Below are 22,122 nucleotides of genomic sequence, written 5' to 3'. Positions count from 1 at the left end.
CGGAGGCTGGGAGGCTGAGAGTTGCAGCATATTGGGGGTGCTACTGACAAAACAGAAGACTTCTAGATGTTCAGAGAGGGGGGCGGGTGTGTGTACTGGGCTGGGCAGGGCCTGGGTTGGCCTCCGCTGGCCATGGGTCCAGGCTGCCTCACGTCCTAGGCTGGGCTGGGCAGGGCTGGACCCGGGGCTCTCAGCTCTCCTCCTGTGGCAGCATCTCTTCTGCCTTCAGCAAGAGGCCAGCCTTCAGGGCCACGGTCTCCTGAGCCTTGCTGTGCCCACTCAGCCCTGTCACATCGGATAAACCTGGACCCAAGACCACCCCCTGCTGTGTCGCAGTCCCAGCCTGTGCTTCTGCATTAACAGTGGCTGACTGGCCACCTCCCCATGGCAGCCTGGGGACCATGGCCCTTCCGCCTGCTTGGACAGCCCTCAGGGCCACTGCCCCAGCTTTGGTCCTTTCCTTCAGGACACATGAGGTCCAGGAGCCAAATGCTCCGATTAAGCAGCTCTGTTACTTCCTTTAGCACCAACTACAGAAGGGGGAGAGGCTTGGGTGCACCGAGTCATCCTCGGGTCTGTGACAGGGATGATGGGAGCAGGAGGCATCAGCTGGATGACCTTCTCCAAACTCAGCCTTACCTGTTGGAGGACTGCGTGCCCTCCTGAGGGGCCCTTGGGTGCTTTGCAGTCCTGCCAGTCACATTGTATGTGCCAGAGTCACAGGGCACATCCTAGATGCTCCCACTCCCACATGGATGGTCAAGGCAGGGCCCTTGGTGAGGTCCCCTGAGGTCTGCATACCTGAGATGGTGGGAGCCCATGGAAAGCCAGCTGTACCCATGGGACCAGACATCCAGTGCCCACCTCATGTCTCCAGATGGGGGACATGAAGCCCTGTCAGTGTCAAAGACACAGGGTGGATGGGCCATGACAGGGCCACTTGACTGAGTCCTCTGCTGTCTAGCCTGCTCAGCACAGGGTGGAATGGTGCCAGGACAGCGTGGGGCTGGTTTTCAACCGTCAGCCCCCCATTCCACCTCAATCCCCTTTCTGATTTTCTTCAGAAATGAGATACATGATGGTCTTGACCGACTTAAGAATGTGGTGCCCTCAGGAGACAGAAACCTGCAAGAGGGGTTTAAAAAGGTACAGCCCGCTGGCGCTCTGGGAATTTGCTCTGCTTGTCAAGTTCTTAGAGTGCTGTTGGCTCAGCTCACTGCTCCTTAACCCTCCTTCATGTTGTTGCAGGCCAATGAGCAGATCCAACAAGTGCACTCCAAAGGTAAGCTGCCTGCTGACTCCTCTTGGGCAGGTCCGTCCCTTACGGAGCCAGGCCTGGGCCTCAGTGAGGCCTGGCACACCCACCTCGGCCACTTCCTAGCGCTGACTCTTGGGGCAAGTTGCTTTCCCTCTCTGAGCTGTAGGTTTCCCCTCCGTGCAGTGAGGCTAAAAGCCACCTCAGTGATGTTTCTCAGAATCCACGGATCATGTGTGCACATTCTTGGTTCTTAGTAAACATGCGCTCTTGCCCTACCCCTGGGCTGCACGAGAAGGAAGGGAACAGCCCGGGGCCCTAGAGCAGACAGGCTTCAGTTTTCGGAGAAAAGACCTTGCTCTCCTCCTTGCCGACCTCGCTTTTGTCTCCATCCCATTTCTGGCTGTGATTCCTTTTCCCTTCTGCTCCTTCCCTTGATTGACTGTCATCCTGGGACTGTGTCTCCAACAGTGGAAAAGGCTGTGCTGGGCCAGAACCGTCTTTGTCTAGACTGTAGGGTTATAGCTCTTGTCAGGAGAGATGCGTGGGGCTGGTGGGAAAGGCTTTGAGCTGCTTAAGTGCCTCTGACCCGCAGTTGGAACCACTGGGGAGACAGGTGCCAGCAAGAGTGTGGGCAGGCGCTGCCCAGATCAGAAGCCCAGCCTTCCACAGAGCCTGCAGGGCCTGGCGCAGTCTGGTCTGCCTGTTCCTCACTTTACGCACCTGAAAGGGTGACACTTGTCCAGTGAAACAGCTGGAGTCACCTGTTAGGGCAAAGGTTGTGCCATCTGGGAGTGGTGGGAGTTCAGTAGGAAGGGCCCTGAGCCGGCTCCATCTCCTCATCTGGAAAGTGGGTCCTGGGCTGAGCTGCTTCTCCCTCCGGAGTGGGATGCAAAGCCCCCCAGGCACTGTGCACGGTGGGTGCTGGGGTCTGTGTGGCCTTTCCCCAGGAGAAGGAGGTGTGGGGGGCAGTGGTGTGGCCCTGGCAGCCTGCGGTGGGTCATGCTGGGTGCCTTTCCTGACCAGGCCACTCCCTTCTTGTACTGCAGACCAGAAAGCTGCTAGCCTGATTATTGCTCTGACTGCTGGACCACTGCAGCAGAAGACGGTTCAGGATGCTAAGAACGAAGTGAGTCTGTGCATCTTTGCTAGCATTTTGCTCCAAATATTTTGGTACTTTGTACTAAAAGTCTTCTTTCTCTTAGGCTAAGAAGGCTCAGAAAATGGGGACTTTGATTTATGGTGTGGGTGTGAAAGACTATGAGGCGTCCCAGGTAATGCCAGTCAGGTAACCAGGGGCCACCATGAGCCTAGTTTGGGGAAACCTATCAAGTTGGCTTTCCCAGGGTAGAAATGAACAAGTGTTGTGTAAAACCTACACATGACAAGCAAGGGCGGAAGAGCTTTCCACTGCGTTCGGGTGGGCTGAAGGTAGATGCCAGGGTCTGGGCTTGGAGTGTGACATGGCGTGAGGCAAGGGCCTGTCTCCTGGGTTTGGGACATGCTGTGTCCTCCAGCTCTGGCTGTGGACCTGACCCACCTCCTCTCTCGTGTAGCTGAGTAATGTTGCAGGATCAAAGAATCAAATCTATGAGGCGCGAAAAGGATTCAAGTCCCTGAGAGACATTATTGGCTGGGTGAGTGTGGGCTAAATGTGAGCAGAGGCATGGGGTGGCTTCTCACCAAGCCTGCCGTTCAGTCTCCTGATCCTGCCACCCCTCTCCCTGTTCCAGCTCGTGGTAAATTCCTGTGCAGAAGTTATTCCCGGGGGCTCTTACTATGTCTGTGTAGGAGGTAAGAGCTTGGTCACTGTTCTAGACAGAAGAGTATTTCTGGGTGTGCGCGCGAATGTGTGTATGTGAATGTGGGTGTGTCAGCGTTAGTACATGATGTGTGTGAGTCTGTTGTGCATATGCGTATGTCATGTGAGTGTGTGCTATATGCATGGTCGAGTAGACTGTGTGTGGTATGTGTGTATTCACGGTGCTTGTACAGAAATGTGCATTGGGTAGATAAGTGAGTGTGTTTGCTTGGAGTGTGTATGCCAGGGCTTCTGATGTGGGTTTTTTTATGTAGTTACTTTATTTTCCAGTTTTACTAAGATATAATTAACATACAGCACTGTGTAAGTTTAAGGTATACCACATCATGACTTGACATACATTTATTAGAAAATGATTACCCCCATAAGTGTAAGCTTCTTTTTAAATCTCCAAACCAAAAGTTTAATGAAAAAATAGGAAAAAATGTTAAAAGCTCTCAACAAAACACTTCAAATGGAATCCAACAACACATAACATAATAACACTTATCCCATCAGCAAAATGGGGAAGAAACAACCTGCTTGTCTCAATGGATGAGAAAAAGAGCTGGACACAGGCCAACATCCAGCATCCACCGGGAGTGGAGCCTGACAAAGGCGTCCGCACAGATGGCACAGCTAACATCACACCAGGGGTCACATGGGGAACGCCTCCCCCTGGGTCTGAACCTGACAAGGACGCCCTGTCTCCTCAGAGGGCTCCCTGCCCCCCCAGAGGGCTCCCTGCCCCAGTGTGCGCCCGGCATCCTGTGCAGGTGCTTGGTGAGAGGAGCCTCTCTCTGTCGTGTCCTCGCTGTGTGCGGGCGTGTGCGTCCCCGTCTCAGGCTTTGGTCCAGCTGAGGTGGGTGGATGGGCACACTTCTTCCCCTGGCACCAGCACCCAGCCGGATCCAGCCGGATCCAGTCCCAGGCAGCCAGGGCCAGCCTCTGTGCCCTTCAGGCGGTGGTGCCACAGGCCGTGGGTCAGACAGAGCTGTGGGTGTATCTCAGTTCTGCTGCCCATGGGCCGATTGCCGAGCATCTCGAAGTCCCCCTCTGTCTCCAAGAGGTAGAAAGAACGATGCGCCCTGGCAGATCTGTTGTGAGGGGTGAGACCAGTGGAGTCGACAGTGACGGGCACAGGACCTGGAAGCTGGGAGGCCCTACCCAACAGTAGCCGGGACTAGGATTTCCCTCCTTGATTACTGGCTCTGCCCCCCACCCCTCTGCTGAGCCCAGGTTGGGGAGGGAGGTGGCTCAAGGACAGCCAGGATGAGAGTCTCCAGTTGAGCCAGCTGTTGGTGGCAGCTGTGTGACTCCTCCCACGTTCTGAAGCTGTGACCTGCACTGCGCAGTGTGGAAGTGGGTTAGAGACCCCTCCACACACACGTAGGGTCTTCTCCTGCTTCTCCTGGTTTAAAGCGCCCAGCTGTGCAGCTGGCCTGACAGCTTCATTTCTCTGCTTCTGTCCCCGGACACACACACACAGGCTGTAGCATCTGAGGAGCAGGTCAAACCGCAGGTGAGGATGCGAGTCGTCATTCCTCCCCCGTGGCAGCCCAGCTGAGGTGACAGGTGCCCACTGCACACCCTCTGCCAGCATGGCCAGCGTCCCTGCTCTGCCCTTTTAATCAGTTGCTGTCTTGTCAGAAGCTACCACACAGCGTGACAGTCCCTTGGAGGGAAAGCACAAGGCAGGGCCCTTGACCCCAAATGGAATAGAAGGAGCCATTTCATCAGTCTGTCATCCTGAATCCGTCAGAGGGCCAGGGGGCCTGAGGAAGCAGGCGGGAGGGACCACTAGGCACGCGGCCTCTTCAGGCTCTAAGGCTCACTCAGGGTGAGGCTGAGGCCTCTGCTGGCCTCCCTGCCCCTGGGTCTGCGCTCCATTCCGTCCTCTGCCCAGGGCCCGAGGGTGCTGAGAAGGCCACTTCCCTAACCCCAGGCCGGCTGGTGGTTGGAGGCTTGTTAGCTGGACAGCGGCGCCCTCTGAGGTCCAGCCTGGCTCTGGGCCCCACCTGCTCCAAGGTGCCATGGGAGGGAGGGGCTGGGCTTCCTGCCAGCCCTTCCTCGGCCTTGCAGGGTCCAGGCCACCCATCCTTTGACAGCTTACACTCAGGGCACGCCACCCACAAGCCCTTTCCTGGTCGACTGGCCCCTCTGGCTTCCCAGAGCCCTCGGTCTGTCCCCCTCAGTGGTCACCTGTCCTCCAGTACGTACATGCCTGCTGCTTGGCTGCGTCCACAGATTTCTTCTCCTCATTTAGTTTTGGTTTTCTTCCATCCTTTTATTGTGGGATTTACAGCAAAGTGAAAATGATTTACAATGAGCAACCCCTATATGCACTACCTGGATTTTGCAATTGTCTGACCATGTCGTCTTTATCACTTCTCTCTCTTTCTCTTCATCAATCCATCGCACTTTGGGCTGCATTTCGAAGTATATTACAGTCATCAGCCTATATCACCCCCACACCCCTCACTCTGCGTGTCTTTAAGGGAACAGTATTTGCTAACATGTCTCTCCCAAATGCAGACATCGGCAGTGCATCATTTGATGAGTTCTGACAAACACACACACCAGTGTAGCCATGAAGACAGTGACCATTACGACTGCCCCCAGAAGGTCCCATCGGGTCCCTTCCCTGGCTTTCCCTGCCCCCACCTGCTGGAGGAGCTGCTCTTCTGATCTCCTTCCGTGGACTAGTTTGGGGCTCTGAACCGTCCCCTCAGCGGGCTCACGCGGCGTGAACGCTCTGTCTGCCTGGAGCAGCAGGCACAGTGGTTTGGAGAGTCCTCCCTGCTGTGTGTTTGCTGGGGTTGGACGGGGCTCCTCAGCCCCGGGAGGTAGACTGGAGGGCACCAGGTCATTCTTTCTTGTGCGTGTGATTGGCCCAAGTGAGTCTCTGCAAAGAAGCCCAACAGATGGGGCTCGTCAGTGGCGGCACGTAGTAGGGCCCAGTGCGGAGGAGGGCTTACCTCTGAGGTCCAGCATCCAGGAGCCGCACCGTGGCTGGGAGGCCCTCTGGGTGGAGTGGGCGGGACAGGCTGTGTGATGCAGGAGGACCCTGCAGGGCCAAGGCAGGCCCCATTGTGCAGTGCAGGGACTTTCTCCCACCAGCCTAGTGGCTGCTGTGCCTCCGCTGTGATGAAGGTGCCCCTTGTCCCATCCTCCTGTCTCCCGGAGATAACCGCCATAAACAGTGGATCGCAAATATGTGCATACCTATCTCTGTGTCCCTCGCAGGGATATTTCTACATTAAAGGGATCATACGGTACATAATACTTTCCAACTCTGTGCACAGCATTCTGTCCCACAGATGGACCAAGGTTATTTCTTAGTCTCCCTTGGTCGATATTCTGATTGTTCCTAATAAGCTGATACTACAAGCCACGCTGCCGTGAACATCCCCACAGTTCCCTCCCTGCGGGCCTGGGTCAGATTCCCTGGGATCAATACCAGAAGTAGAATTGCTGCATTAGGGGACACAGGCTAGAAGTTGCTCAGGGATGTCGCATTTCTCTCAGACTCTGTGCCAAGCAGCACCTGGTGTCCCCAGAACCTTCGCTTCCCAGGCCAGGGCCCGTCCATCTGTGTGGCCTTCTGGGTCTCATGGCAGTCCTTGCCCCTCCTCGTTGCTCAGCTGCCACCCAGCCTTCTCAGGGGCTGCCCGCCTTCCCAGCTCCTCTGTCTGGAGCCCCAGGAGCCTGGGGTGTCACTTTTCTTCCGGAGGCAAAGCTCTCCTTTCCAGAAGCATTGGTCTCCCTTCCGGGGCAGCCCGTCCTTCTGCCCCCTGAGAGCTGGTGGGCAGTGGGGCTGGACGTGGGCCATACCACTCCCTGCACGCCACTTTTAGTCCCTCCTGTGGCTGCATTAACTTGCTGTGCTTGTTATTGATGGAGGAGTCGGCGTGAGGGCTGCTGGGAAGCAGAAGGAGCAGCTGTGTGGACAGAGCAAAACCCTTTAGCTCCAAGTCTCTTCTGCTCAGACATCTGAAAGCACGCCCCTCCTTCCGCTTATGGAGACTTGCCAGCCTAATGAGACCCTCTGTGGGAGCTGCAGGCCCCAGGGACAGAGGGGGCTCTGCTGCAGAGGAGGAGTAGCCACTGAGCGAGGCCTGAGGGCAGCAGGGGCCACAGGGTAGGAGGGAAGGGCATGCAGGAGAGGGGCAGCCTGCGATTTACACGTGGGCTCCACTTGTTTAAAACACTGGAAGCCTGACAAAACACGTGACAGGCCAGCTTGGGCCCACAGCCCGAGAATCTGTTGTGCTCAAGGCTGAGACTCGCCCACTTTGCTTGATGGGTGGGTGCTGCAGGATCCCCTGATGCGGGAGGCACTGGGACTGCCAGGTCCGAGGTTGTGTGGCTTTCCTGAGGAATGGCCCTCTGTTACCTGACCTTGGGCACATCAGCATCTGGGAGTGGAACCAGCCAGGCCTGGGCCAGGAGGCAGCAGTGGAGGCTGCTGACCTTGGGCTTGCAGCAGGAAGACCTGCATGTCATCCTGGCCCACTCCTCAGGCCCAGGCGCCCTCGCTGCCCTCTCTGTATCCCCTGGTATGGGCCTCGGGCAGGGAAGTACCAGGGAGGCCCAGCAGCCTGGCAGTGGGCCCGGGCCCAGAACTGCACCCAAGCATATGAACGTATCCTGTGGTGTACTGAGTGTGGTCCATGAAGGGCCAGGGGAAGCAGTGGACAGCGGTCACCTCCAGCCTCTGGAACTGCAGCTGAGCCAGGATTCCCCCTTCCATGGGGGATGCTCCTGTGCCAGATCCTGGACTCCTTGCCTGCCTCCTCTGAGTCCTGGCCCTGCTGCTGGGATCTCCATGCTGCCAGAGGCACACAGAAAGAAGGGAGGAGGAAATGACCCCCAAGTGTCCACAAAGTCCCACCCAGACCTGAGTACCCACCTCATACAGGAATCTCGGCTGTCTTTAGCCAGTGTAGTCCAGGCTCCTCTCTCATTTATGTGAAGGAGGGCCTGGTGGGGAGCAGGTCCCCTTAGGGTGGACTGTGGGATTTCAAGGTTGGAAACAATGGCTGGGTTTCTCTTATGGAGGGGACAAGGCTGGGTGGGTTTAATGGGCTCCATGGGTCAGGGGCTATGATGAGGGGCCCCCCGAGTCTCAAGTCCAGCCCAGCCACCTCAGCCAACCCTCAGCAACAGCAGGTGGGGATTGTGCCCATGGGGCACAGAGATGCAGGTTCAGGCACAGCTGCTTCCTCCTAGGAGCCTCCTGGGAGTTCCGTTAGGGGCTGGCCAGCCATCACTGTAAGCTCACGGAGGACAGCACGCAGCCGCACTGACACAGACATTTGATGTTGCCTTTGCAGAATCCTACGAAGTGACGTTTCATTTGTCAAGCTCAGCTGACATTAACAAGGATGAAGTTATTTGCAGATACAAGTTGGGATACTCTGAGCCCTTCTGTAAGTAGCCCCTTCAGTGCCTCCATGTGACAGATTTCTCATGCCTTCCCCTCACCCACTGAGCCTTCAAGTCCCTTGCTGACCATTTGCTGTGGATGCTGTAGGGACAGAGGCAGCGTGGACAAGCAGAGGAGGGACCTGGCTGGGAAGCCTGGCCACCTCCCCTTGACCTGCAAGCTGGGAGGTCTCAACCCCCAGTGCCCCAGGAGTATCTTGGAGCAGGGCTTTCCCCCTGCCGGGGCTGGATGTGGGGTGCAGGGTCTGCCCTCACAGCTTCATCCCCCTTGCTTCCCTCAGCTCTCAGTTCCCTATAGAGCCGAGGACCTAAATCTCAGAGGTCTGCTGGTGGGAAGTGGAGACAGCCACAGGGGTGAGGCTGTGCCAGGTGCACTGGTACCTCTCCCAGGAAGGTGTGTCCCTTTGCAATAAGAGAGGGTGCCACCTGCCGGCCTGGGGCCTGGAATCCTGCCTAGCACACACGTTGCATGTGTGACCCTCACCCAGTGAGCATTCCGTTCTCAGCCTCTGCTTTCTCTGCAGTAAGTGGGGCCACTATGGTGGGTACACTAACTGAGCTCTGTCACATATGGAACCTGGTTTTGGAAATACTCAGGCACCAGGTGGACCCCCATGATGGCTGAGTGGCTTGGGGAAGCACAGAGCTGGGGCAGGCAGATGTGGTGCCCTCAGCGCTGAGGTGGGTGTGACCTTCCCCATGGATCGGAGCGCTGGGGAACGGTTGGACTGTCTGCCTCCTCCTCCATCCCCAGTTCGCCCTGGATCCCTTCACTTCGTCCGATCGCATGTCATGTTCAGTGACTCGTCCAGGACCATCTGGGAAACCCAGAGAAACTCCTCTCCCCCTGCACACTTGTAGGCCATCTCTCCTTCTTTCCTTGGGTGCCTAGCATGGGGCAGGGCACTGTCAAGGCCACATCCCCTCCTGCAGAGTTGTGCAGACAGCCTGAGGGAATTAGGTTTCCCTTGGTCTGTACTTTCTCTGAGTCACTCCCTTGCATGGAGACTAATGTTTATCGGGCGCTGACTGCGGCAGTTACTGTGCTCAGTGCCTTACACACACCATCCCCATTAATTCTCCAAAGAGACCTATTGTGACCCCTTTGTCTGGATCTGGAGCCAGAGGCAGGGATGATTCAAGGGTTTGCCCGGGGCCAAGAGCTGGTGCAGGAAGAGCTGAAAGTAGCCACAGGTGACCCGAGTGCCCAGTCTGGCCTTCTGCCCTGTGAGAAGACGGTTCTCAGGAAGGTTGGACGCCCCCTGTCCCCAGGAAGTGTGTTCAGATGCTTCCTCTGTGGTCTCTGGCCATCCTGCTCTCCCAGCCTGGAGAGGACAGTGTTTCTGTCTGAGGTGGGCCAGGGACAGGCTCTCACATGGGAGAGCCCGTCCCACAGTCCTGGGCCCCCTGCTGACGGCCGCTCTGCTCCCAGTCAGAGGCTGGCGGGGGAGGCCCCAGGGCGGTGTGTTGCCAGGAGCTCTGCTCCTCTGGGGAGGAGTCATTGGGTTGTTTCCAATTACATGTTACCCGGAATGACACATCCAGGAACACGTTTTAGGAAATAGACAGAAGCATGAAGAAGAAAAATGTTTAAAGAGTTTTCAATATTTCACTCTTAATTAATCTGCTTTTATCATGCAATGTTTTTATAACTTGAGACATTTTCTAAAAGTGGCAACTGAAGTTTTGGGTTTAATCAGCTAATAGTGGTTTGAAAACTCCTCTCCAGCCGCCATGATTTGCGGGGCCCTCGGTGTGCCGGCTGCTGCCATCGCCTCCTTCCCCCTGCTCTGGCCTGTGAACACCCTACTGGACAGTCATTGAATTTCTTTGTGGTTTTGCATCGTGCCCCTCAGACACAAATCCTTTCCCCTAAGCATCCTTGGCGATCAGTGTCCATTCTCAGCACCAGTGAAGGAGAAACACAGTTCAGAAGGTCAGAGTGAATCTAGAGGTGGAGCCAGGGAGCTGGCCCACGAGGAAATGAACGAGTCTGTAGGGAAGAGACCTGACCTGTGGTCAGTCCTGGCTCAGAAAGGACTTTGGGCTCAGGACTGAAGCTTCCACAGCTCTGAGTTATGGAAGTGTGTTGAGCCTGGTGAGTGCCACCTCCACAGAAAACCCAGAAAACAGGAAGCCCCCATTCCCTCCTCAGTGCCCCCATCTCAGTGGTACCACCATCCACCTGGTCACTCTGGTCAAAAACCTGCGTGTCATCCTGGATTCGTCTTTGCTTTCTTCCCCACATCCAGTCCACCAGCAAGTCTTCTTGCCTCTGTGTCCAAAGTACAACCAGGTCTGGGCAGCCCCTGGATGGATTCACTGTGCTCAGAATAAAACCCAAACCCCTCCCAGGGCCCACGAGGCCCGCCCACCTGTCCTCACTCCCTCCTTTCCTCCTCAGCAAGCTCAGGTAGTCATCCCTCAGGGCCTTGGCACATGCCCTCCCACAGCCCAGAACACTCTTCCTTGGATGTCTCCCTGGCTTTCCCCTCATCTGGTTTCAGCTCCAGGATCACCTCCTCAGAGAGCCCTTATTTTTAATGGAAACTTTCAGTAATACACAAAAGGAGCATAAGTTGTTTTATGAACTTTTAGCAGCCTCTGCCTACTTTCAGTAGTTGTCAACTTTGGCCAGTGTGGGTTAGTTGATACCCGCACCATCAATTGTTTTGAAGCAAATCGCAGACATCGCATCATTTCATGTGTAAATTTCCAGTTTCTCTAAAATAGAAATTGTGTCTCTGAGAGGCAGACAGGTCCCCCGTCCCTGAACAGCTGTCCTTCCCCTCCGTTCTCTGCCCCTTCCCTTGTCTAGGGGCGTCACAGTACTCTTCACTCTGGCGTTCATTTGCTCGCTGTGAGTTATTTCATTGTGTGTGTCCCTCTCCAGTCCCTCAGATGTGAGGCCCTAGAGAGCAGGGACCCTGCCGGCCTGTTCCCATTACACCCCAGAGCACTGCCCCGCGCCTGGTGCAGGGTGGGAGCGCGGAGATGTCGTTGGACAGAAGGAGGCAGAGAGGAGCTGGCGTCTGCCCAAGTGTTGGCCCTGCTTGCCAGGGGCAGGGAGAGGGGAGAGCGGGGTGGATGGACGGGTCCACTGACATCATTCTCCTGTGATCTTCTCTTAGATAAGAATGCCACCTCTGTGCAACGAGGCTCGGTAGTTTGCCCTGGACACGTATTTAAGCGTGGTGGACAGTAAGTGTCTGGGTCAGGGGCCACATGGTCCATTTTTGCCACCATGAGGTGTCCAGAATGTAGGATGCCACCTCTGCTGGGACAGCACATGTCTTCCTCTGGGAGAATTGAGGTTATCCCCAGCACCTGCCCTCGGTGGTGGTCCCCTGAGGTGCTCAGTGATCTGCTGTGGCCCCGGATCTGTTGACAGCAGGCTGCAGGAGCTGGTGTCCCCCGGGAGGGTATCTTTGCTCCAGGCAGCCTTCAAGGCTGAACCAACATACCCTGTACATTCAGAAGAGCCAGGATGGTGACTGTATGATCCTCCCTGGTCATTTAGCCCATGGCCGAAAGGGCCTCTGGCCCCGTACAAGGCTCCTCACTGTCTGGTCAGCCTTCAGTGCAGAGCTTGACCTTATAGTGTTTGGGGTGAAGTCTCCTTACCGTGCTGTCTACTCTCTGGTGGCCCTACGGCCTGATATTCCTGGTCATTGCAATGCGGACACCTGTGGGCTGTGGTGTGAGCTAAGGGCAGGGAGAAGTGGAGAGATGGATGGGTTCCTGTCCACGTATCAGTGCCATCCGAGCTGGTGGTCACAATCTGCCCTTTCTGTACTTTAGGGAGGTCAGCATTCAAAGCAGCCAGGACAATGGCACTTTCTACGAGAAACCAATGACACTCGTCAGCATCACTTGTGTGAGTGTCAGGGTGGGGCCGCACCCTCCGTCCCGGGCTGTCCAGAACCCCCGCACTGGAGGGAGAGACACCCTGGGGAGGCAGGAGAGGGCAACAACGATCCCAGGCAGGCCCACCAAGTAGCTTGTGCAGACAGGCATCTGGGGCAGCATCCCACAGGCAGCCTGGGCCCTTAGCCCTTCCTTGGGGACACATTCCACCCTCATGTGTGGCAAGGGCCCTGGGGGTGCTTCTATAAGAGCACTAGGGGGGCAGCCAGCCGGCCAGGCCTTGCAGAACCTCTGCTCTTTGTGAACCAAGTGTCATGAAGGCGTGTGGAAGGGACCAATTAGAGCTCGACTCCAACTCCAGAGACGGTGCTAAGGCTCTACCAACCCTGTCTCCCACCGGCTACCTCCCTGGCCTGGGGCTAGTGGTGGGACATCAGGGCTGCATCCTGGCTTCCAGCTGGGGCAAGCAGGAGATGCTGAAGGATGTGTGCTAGGAGCCAGGTCCAGGACCTCTGGGGCTCCCGGGCCCTCCAAATCGGGGTCCCAGGCACAAGGGATCTGGAGGGTGGCACCTGTGGCCGTGCACAGCAGGGTGTGTTTCCCCTGCATTCGTGCCCAGGCAGCTGGCACAGCTCTGAACCCACTCAGGACCATCACAGCCCTGCCCCACGTGGCTGGAGGAGCAGCCGCCATCATTTGGCTGATGTCTTTAGCCTGCCTCCTGCCTCTCCTCCTCTCTCCTGCTCCTCAGGGCCCCCTGTGCTAACACTCTCACCCCTGCAGGGAGGGTCTCTCCTCTTTTGGTGGGGAAGAAGTCAGGGCTGTGGGGTGGGCCCGGGCTCAGCTCAGGGAGAGGCACCTGGGAAGGGGGGCTGCTCCCAGGAACCCACTTTTCCGAGCTTATCATCATCCAGGCACCTTAGCCAGGGGCAGCAGGCTTGGGTGACAGAGAGTCAGGCTGGAGGGGAGGTGTGCCTGGAGGAGGGACGCCTGCACCAGTGCCCACCCCGTGTCCAGGACCAGCTTGGGAGGGTGCCAGCAGGGCGGACAGTTGCCATCTGGTCTGTCTCCGCTTGTCCCTGATGTCCACTCCCGGGCCGTCAGCTGCACTTCGGCCTGTGCCCATCAGGAGTGCCGCCCACGACAGCCGCCCTGCACAGGTGCGTGCAGGAGGAGCTCAGGAGCAGCCGCGGCTCCCCGTGGGCCTGGGCTTCGCCTCCCTCCAGTGCCCGTTTGCGTGCACGGCCCTCTCTTCCCGCTTCCCTCTCTGCCTCTCCAAGAGCAGAGCCCTGGTCGGGGCAGGGCTGTGCAGCGTGCGATCCACGGGGGCAGCGCACTTTCCCGTGGTTGTGCAGACCAGGAGCAGAGCTCCCGTGTCTTAGGCCCCCACGTGGACCTCGCCTGACCTGGACCTCAGTGAATGCTCTCAGCCTCACCAGTGCCCACCCAGGGCCTCGTTACGGAGGTGGACAGAGGCTCAGAGAGACTGAGTCACCTTGCCCAAGATTGCAGAGCCAGACAGTGGGGGGAGAGGCAATGGGAGCTGGACCCAGGGCTCCTGCCCCTGCTCTAGCACCCCCACCTCCATGGGCTCAGCAGACCCTCCTCACCCCTCAGGGTCTCTCTAGCCCTCTGTGGTCTTCATAACACCCTCATACTGTCAGCAGAGGCGTGCAGTGAGGCAGGGTTTGGTCACAGCATGGAAGGTTCCAGTAGAACTTGACAGGGCTCTGGGGCACAGACTCTCAGCAGAGCCACTGGTGGGGTCTGGCCCAAGGCTCCACAGTGGCTCTGTGTGTACCGGCCCGGCCTCCTAGTCCTGCTGTGGTCCCTCAGGGAGGGACAACCCGAGGAGAAGTGGGAGCTGGCAGATGAGTATTTCTGGTGTGGGAAGCCAGGTGGTGGGCGCGTGGGAAGAAGCCACTAAGACCCACCCCAGGCCACTACCATGTGTGCTTTCTGTAGCCAGATGCCACGACAGTACCAAAGGAAACCTCAATACCCACGACTGTCACACAGAAGACCACAGTGCTCACCACTGTCACACAGAAGAAAACCACAGTGACCACGACGGTAACACAGGAAGCCCCGGTGCCCACGGTTGTCACACAGAAAGAGACCTCAGTGCCCACGACTGTCACACAGAAAGAGACCCCGGTGCCCACGACTGTCACACAAAAGGCGACCCCGGTGCCCACGACTGTCACACAGAAGGCGACCCCGGTGCCCACGGTTGTCACGCAAAAGGAGACCCCGGTGCCCACGGTTGTCACACAGAAGGAGACCCCGGTGCCCACGACTGTCACACAGAAGGAGACCTCGGTGCCCACGGTGGCCCCACCTGGCCTGAGCCCTGACAACCCTCTCTTCTTCCCTGTGCTCGTCCCAGCCGTGCTCATCATCCCTGTGCTGATCTGCTGCATCTGGTACTGCAGGAGAGTGAGTGACCCCACCACCACAGCCCTGGGGCCCCAGGCCATGAGCTCCCCCAAGGGACCCAGATGCCCGCCTGCCCCATGATCCTGCCTGTGGGCAGGTTCCCGTCAGCTCCAGGGTCATCACATGAGCAGCAGAGGCACAGACTCTGTCCTCCATTCCTGGGCACAGACACAGCTGGGCTGGCTTCTCAGGAGCCTCCTGGCTCATGCTCGCTTCAGGGAGGTGGCCTCCAGCTGCCCTGGGCCTGGGGAGACGTGACCCCCACCCCTGAGACCAGGACTGCCTCAGAGCAGCCAGGCTTCTGGAGGACTCAGGGGGACTGGAGGCCGGGAGAGGCCTCAGCTGTTAGGGAAGAAGAGGGGTCTGCAGGGGGCACAGATGGCCCCAAAGGGAGACTGATGCTGGCCACGGGGATTCGGAACCTTTGAAAGGCAACAGGGATGTTGCTCATCTCTAGTGCGTTCCGTCAGTCGTTCCTCAGTCATTACTAAGCACCAGGATGTGCTGGGCCCCATGCTGGGCGCTGAGGGACAGAAGTGAAGCGGCCTCCCTCCTTGCCCGCAGGAGCTGACAGCCTAGAATCTGGTCCGGTTTGGTGCCTGGGGGTATTGAGGGTAAAATCTCAATCTTCATAGGGTGTGACAAGTGCCCTGTGTAGCCAGAGCAAGCGGGAAGGACAGAGACTTGCCTGGGGGAGGGAGGGAAGGCCGAGGCTCTGGCTAGCTGGCTTTGAGGGACACAGGCCAGAGAGCTGGAGGGAGACAGGAAGCAGCAGAGGTGTGGAGGGGCTGAGCAACCAGCAAGAAGCAGGTCTGGATTCCCGCAAAGGGGAAGCAGTGAGGAGAGGATGCCCGGGGTCGGGGACTGACATCCCTGAGGGCTGGGCAGCCAGGCAGGGCTGCAGGGCCTGGGGGCAGGGGAGTAGGACAGAAAGGGGAGGGTTCTCTTGTTCATGTGATGTAAAGCTGCTGAGGACAGGACCAGGCGGGTGTGTCCACCAGGGACCAGGCCCTTAGTGTGCTGTGTCCCCGTGACCCTCCAGGGAGGGACCAATTCCCCTTTGATAACCAGGGAGCCTGGGGCTCAGGAGCCTTGAGGCTGTTGACCACCCAGCACAGGCAGTGGACGCCCAGATGACTCCCCAAAGCCCACGTTCTGTCCCTCTGCTGCAGAGCAGGGGCCCGACCTGTCCACACGGCTCAGCCAGAGCCCTCCACCTCCCTCCCAGCTTGGGTTTATGTCTCTTTAACCTTCTAGACCGTCAAGGAGCCACCACCAGTGCAGAAAGCAGAAAAGGTAGGTGGTGTTTGGTCCGGACGCTGTCAGCAGGCCTGATGTGCACACTGACCTTCCCGGAGAGGCCTCCTGCAGCCTGTGGGGACATTTCCACTCGCGCCCACCAGCTCCTGACTACCTGGGCAGAGAGAGCTGGCAGAAAGAAGAGGGCAACAGAGGAGCAGGGAGGGGCCCTGGGGAGGATATGGGACTCACGAAATGTTCCCCAGACAACACCCTTGCTGTGCTCCCAACCCAACGTGACGCAGGGCTTTTGTCACTGATTAGGGACTTGGTATAGCGTGGTTCAGCAACTGCTAGGATCCCTGCTGAAATGCATGGGGCATGTTGGCCAGTTCCCAAAGACTGCCTGTGGGATGGGCCTTCCCAGGCCTCAGGGGAACCTCTGGAAAGGGGGTCTCAGGTTTCAGGGAGCTGTTCCCCTCTGGGTCTCCCGGATGTTGGCTCTTTTCAGTTGGTCTCCATCCCTGTTCCCTGGCTGGGTGAGGGGCTTGCTGGGGTTGGCCTTAGGGTCTGCAGGGCTGAGGAGGCTGAGCCAGTCTTAGTTGGCATTGAGCTGTGAGGGCGGCCCAGCCCAGGTGAGCATGGGGTCAAGGGTCACGGGAGCAGGCTGTAGCTCTCCTGGGGTGGGGCAAGCCAGGCCTCTAGGAAGTAGTCAGAGCTGGGGCCCGGGGTCCCCAGGCAGGAGCCCTGCACCTGGGATCTGGCTGGCAACAGGTCCCACTGCCCTGGAGGCCTCTGCACTGGTTGTAGGGTGGGCTGGGTGGCTGGCTCTGCCCGAGGCAGGTGAATGGAGTCCTGTCTCCTGGAAATTGTCTCAGCCTGATGGCCCCTGTGATGTTGCTCGGCCTCACTCCAGGCTTCTCCAGCAAGGGCGGCCTCTGGAACCCAAGGGGAAGGACAGGATTGTTTGGCTGTGTGGGAGAGCCATTTTCACAAACCCAAAGGAGTTTGCTTGTTTTTCACATGGAGCCCGCCCTCCTGTGGTGCAGGATGCTGCTCATTTGTCCTTGAACTCTCCAACCAGCACTTGCTGAGTGGCCAATGCTTGACAGGTGTTAGTGACCAGACATCATGTGTCTGCACCCCAGGAGCTGCCAGACATGAAGCTGACTCTGTTTTCTCTTCCCAGGAGCCAGAGACATGCCCCACAGTGATTGTCCCTTGGTGTGGGTGCCAACAAGACAGGATAAGACGGATGGAGGTGAGAAAGGCTGCTAGGGAGGGCTGTCACCTCTGGGCTGGGGTGGAAGGAGAGGGCCCGCTGGTTCATGCTGCAGAGGCCGGGCCCAAAGGCACGGCTTGGGTGGAGATGAGCTTTATGGGCACTGGACATGGCTCACTTGGTGCCAGAGAAAAACCCAAGGACTTCTGGACCCTATGGGCAAAAAGTCTGAGGGCTCCTGCTCCCACCACCACCAGGAGGGTCCCTTTCTGGTCTGTTCCCTGTCTTCACTTCCTGCTCCCTCTCCACCCCCTCCCCTGTGTGAGGAACCTGCCCCCAGCAGGGCATGGGTCCTCTTCCCACCTTCTCCTGTGGCCCCCCAGATGAGACCCTCTTCCCCTCTTCTTTGGATCCAGCCCAGGTACCCTTGCCTACCTCCCGTTTCTCCTTCAAGACCCTCCTTGGCCACCACATGTCTCCTCCAACCTTAGAACTTTTCCTCGGAAAGTTGCCCCTTACTTGTCCTCCTGCACCAAAAATACTGATTCGTTCCAGATTTCCTGAACGGTGTGTCCCCCACAGTGACTGCCCCCACCCAAAACAAGCCAGGCACCAGACACCCTCCCTCAGGGGAGGCTGCAGTGCTGTGCCAGCGAGTACATGGGGACAGAGCCCCTGAGAGCAGCAGGGGCCACCACCCCTGGGAAACAGCATCCCCGCCTACAGCTTGCTGACAGCCACTTGTGCCTTTCAGGGTAAACTGGATACCTTGTGCAACTTTGTTCAAAGCTGCAACCAGGTGCCGTTGATGTGGAGAGACAAGGTAAGCTGGGCACAGGCTTGCTCCACATGGGACAGGGACCTTGCTTTAGCCCTGGACAGTTGTGCTCTGCGACTGTGGGTAATGTGCAAAGGAGGAATGGCCCAGACATGGAGACAGGGTGCTCAGGGCCTCACAGGCCCCTTCTGGACATGACTGCTGCGTTTCCACACACTGTTGGCTCAGGAACGTGGGGAGCTTTCTCATCTGGAGCAATAGGCAGCTCTTCCAAACTGAAGTGAAAGGGCTGCAGAGGCTGGTAGCCCAGTGCGTGCTGTGGCCTCCCGGGCCATGGCCCTCCCCATGGCCCACCGGGCCCTGTGGGTCTGCTGGCTCCCCGCCTCCACTGAGGAGCCAGGAGTGGAGGAGGGCATGGTGACACCCTCCCGAATGTTGTCTGTGCAACACTGCCTGGCTTTACCAGCTATAAATGTTCTGTTCTGTGTCATTACCTGTGACAACAGGGAGAAGCCAAATTGTCACAATTGTCATGTTGAAATTTAATAATGAGGCTAATTTTTATTGAGTCCTTCCCATGGACCCGTTGCTAGCATAAGAACTTCACAGGTTTGCCATCTGCCTCCTCCCAGTAAGTGTTCGTGTAGGGACTAGTATTATCCCAGTGTTACCAAGGGGGGAGCTGACGCACAGAGAGGCTGAGTGAGTTGTCCCTGGTCACAAAGCCTCGGAGTGGCCGAGCTGGACTTGAGCCCTGACCTAGGCCCCACCATTCTCCCTGCCCTGCCCCCGTTTTGGGTCAGCACTCATGATCTCAGGATGGTTTCCCCCAAATCACTGCAGGGCTGCCCTCCTCAGGTCCCTGGGCCCTAGGAGAGCAGTGGGCCCAGCTCACTGAGGCTCCTCGACCTGGGTCCCCATGCTCACTTCCTTGGCGCAGGCTGGGCTAGGGGCCTGGAGGGCCTTGTGGTCCCCAGGGTCTGACGTGAGGGCTGCATTGGCCACCTTCAGGGAACACTGGGTCTTGGTGGCAGGGTAGGTAGCGTTTCAGAAGCAGTATCATGCTCTTCCTCAAACAAGGTGCCCACGGGTGCTGCTGCCTCCAGAGCCTGTCACGCATCCGAGGGTGCCGCCACCCACCTTGCCCTGGGGAACTGGAGCCCAGCCTGACGGCTCATCCCTTCAGCACACGCTCACCGAGAAAGCCTGGGCAACACTGGGGCTCAGGTGGCAGTCGGGCCTCTTCCTTGCCCCCAGGCTCCCAGTCCAGGGGCAAGCAGAAAAATTCAACACCAGAGCAAAAGGCGTCTAGACTCAGAAAACTGGAGCTGCCCAGGAAGGCAGGGCAGACTTCCAGTGCCTGAAGAGCATCTCAGAATAGGAATCCAGGCTGGAGGCCAGCACCTGAGAAAAGCAAGGGCAGCGATAAAGGTCCACCCTGTGGGTCCAGACGGATCGTGAGCCTGATCCTCTTGAGCCACAAAAACCACAGCCTTCTGCTCCGAATTCAGTGTCTTCTCAGTGACCTTCTCTCTCTTCCCTTCCCTGCAGGGGAGATGCATCAACTTCACCCTAGTGAAGCCACCCTGCGTGCAGATGCCCTGCGGCTCAAATATCTGCCTTCGACCCAGCCAGGAGAGCTTCCCCCTCAACAGCTGCTGCTCACGGGGTCAACCCCTGCGAGCCATCTGCTCCCGGCCTGCCTCCAGGATGCTGCCGCTCATCCCCCCCCATGCCCAGGCACTCTGCAGAACTACTTTGTCACTCCCACCCCCATAGTTTGAGCTCTAAAGCACCAGAAACCCAAGATTGTTAAGAACCCCTTGTGTACTGAATTGTACATATATATTGAGTCTTGGTTTACAGTCAAAAAGAATTGGAATTTGTTGCTGATCAGCAAGAGAGTTTGGTACCAGGTGAGTGTTGCCTCATGGTATGAGTTATATCAATACTGCTTTTGCAGGGACAAAGCACCCTAGTGTCCTGTGGATGCAGACATGGATGCGTCCCACTCCTCATAGCCTGGTCTTCATCTCTCACCAAGGGCTGGGCCACGTGGTGTTTTAGCAAAATTCTGCTCTTGGAAAAAGCTCACAACATCTTTGAAATATGACTCCAATCTTGTATGTATCACCCAGTGGCTGTCCCTTAATCTCTTGGGCAAGTTATTAACCTTCCTGTGCTTCAGTTTCCTCACTGAAAGGAGGAAAGCAGGGAGCATAACCAGAAAATCCAGGAAGGTGCATAGCCCATCCTACTGCCCCACTTGCAGTGGCACCAAGCAGAGACTGCAGCCAGCAAATCTTCCTGTGTGCATAACTGAGCTGGTGGCCTTGTCTGACCAGAGAACTTGGTAGAGTTGTGCTTGATTCAGGTCCCTAGCCAATGAACCATGCTGGCCTTGGGGTGTGTTCTGTCATTCTCCCTAGGCGGGGGAATGGGTACATGGCCCCATTTACTACTGAGTAGAGCACTAGGAGGCCTGACCAGAGAATCTAGGCAAGTATGTAGCTCATCCTACAGCCACACTTGAGCATGAAAGAAAGACAGCTGTGCTATCTATATGTTCCCAGCCACTGGCACCCTGCTGACTTCAGAGTTTAAGCAATGGCCTCACCCAAATAGAGACCCCAATAGCAAGCCCCACTTACCCAACCATGCTCCCTGCTGACCTCTCCAGTACCCTAACCAAGCTAACTAGTGAACGCTCTGTCTTAACTAGTGACAGACTGTCTCTGTCAAAGCACACTTGTAAAGTAGGGAAGAGGAGACGACTTACTCAGATGTGCACCTACCAACACAATGAATCAGGGATCATGATGAATCAGGGAAACATGACACAGCCAAAGAAAACTACTAAAGCACCAATAACTGACTTTAAAGAAATGGAGATCTATGAACTTCCTGATAAAAAAATTCAGAATAATCCTTGTTAAGCAGTTTAGTGAACTACAAGAACACACAGAAAAGTAAGCAAAATTAAGAAAACAATGCATGAACAAAATGACAAGAACAAAAACCATAAACCATCCAAAGAGCATGTTGAAAACTAGAGCTGAAGAGTACAATGACTTTACTATAGAAAACAATAGCAAGAGAAAACTCAATCAAGCAGAAGAAAGAACCAGTGAACTAAAAGATAGGTCACTTGAAATTATCTGAGGAGTAAAAGGAAAAAAGAATTAAAGAGAGCGAAGAAAGACTGTGAATTATGGGACATCATCAGCCGAACCAATATATGAATTAGCAGAATCCTAGAATGAGAAGAGAGAGAGAAAGGGAAAGTATTTTAAAACAATAAGAGTTGAAAAATTACCAAGCATGCAGGGAGAAATGGACATCCAGATTCATAGGGCCAAAGGAAAACAAATATGTTGAATCTGAAAGGGCTGTACTGGGACACATTATAAGTAAATTGTCAAAAACCAAAGAAAGAGAAAATTTAGAAAGCAGCAAGAGAAAAGTGAGTTGTCGCATGCAGGGAAGCCCCATAAGACTTAGGCTGGATTTCTGAACAGAAACTTTGCAGGCCAGGAGAGAGAGGGATAATATATTCAAATATTGAAATAAAAAACTAACAACCAATAATACTACACCCAGAAAAGCTGTTCTTCAGAGATGAAGAAGAGATAACAACATTCCCAGCAAACAGAGGATGGAGTTCATAACCAGTAGACCTATCTCACAAGAAATGCTAAAGCATACTCAACAGCTGGAAATAAAGGATAATTAACATCATGAAAACATATTAACATATTTCTAAAACTCACCAGCAATCAGAAATATATTGCCAAAGACAGATCTCTACTACTGTCATGTTGGTGTGTAATTCACATAGAACACCTGTATAAAAGTTTTAAAAACTGCATTAACCATAACTACAATAATTTGTTATTGAATACACAAGATGAAAAGTGTGTTAATTTTAACATCACTAACCTAAAATGTGTGGGATTGAGAAGTAAAAGGATACCATTTATATATAATATGAATCTTAAATTGTTATCAGCTTAAAATAGGATATTATGAATATAGCATTTCATGAAAGGCTCATGATAACCAGAAAGTAAAAA

The 22,122-nt window shown here is 55.9% G+C and overlaps 1 long non-coding RNA gene across 1 annotated transcript in view; it reads right to left on the bottom strand.

The window, feature by feature from the left end:
- Positions 1 to 3,443: 3,443 nt before the first annotated feature.
- The window catches only part of LOC123281177 (uncharacterized), a 36,841-nt gene continuing 18,162 nt past the window's right edge, over positions 3,444 to 22,122 (bottom strand). Inside the window, exon 3 of the long non-coding RNA XR_011496645.1 lies at positions 3,444 to 6,997. This is a non-coding gene — a long non-coding RNA (uncharacterized lncRNA). The remainder of the gene's footprint in view (positions 6,998 to 22,122) is intronic.

This window comes from Equus asinus, chromosome 2 (assembly GCF_041296235.1).
Source record: "Equus asinus isolate D_3611 breed Donkey chromosome 2, EquAss-T2T_v2, whole genome shotgun sequence".
Lineage (NCBI taxonomy): Eukaryota > Metazoa > Chordata > Mammalia > Perissodactyla > Equidae > Equus > Equus asinus.
Note: the sequence above shows the minus strand (reverse complement) of the source record. Positions and strands in the feature narration are given on the sequence as shown.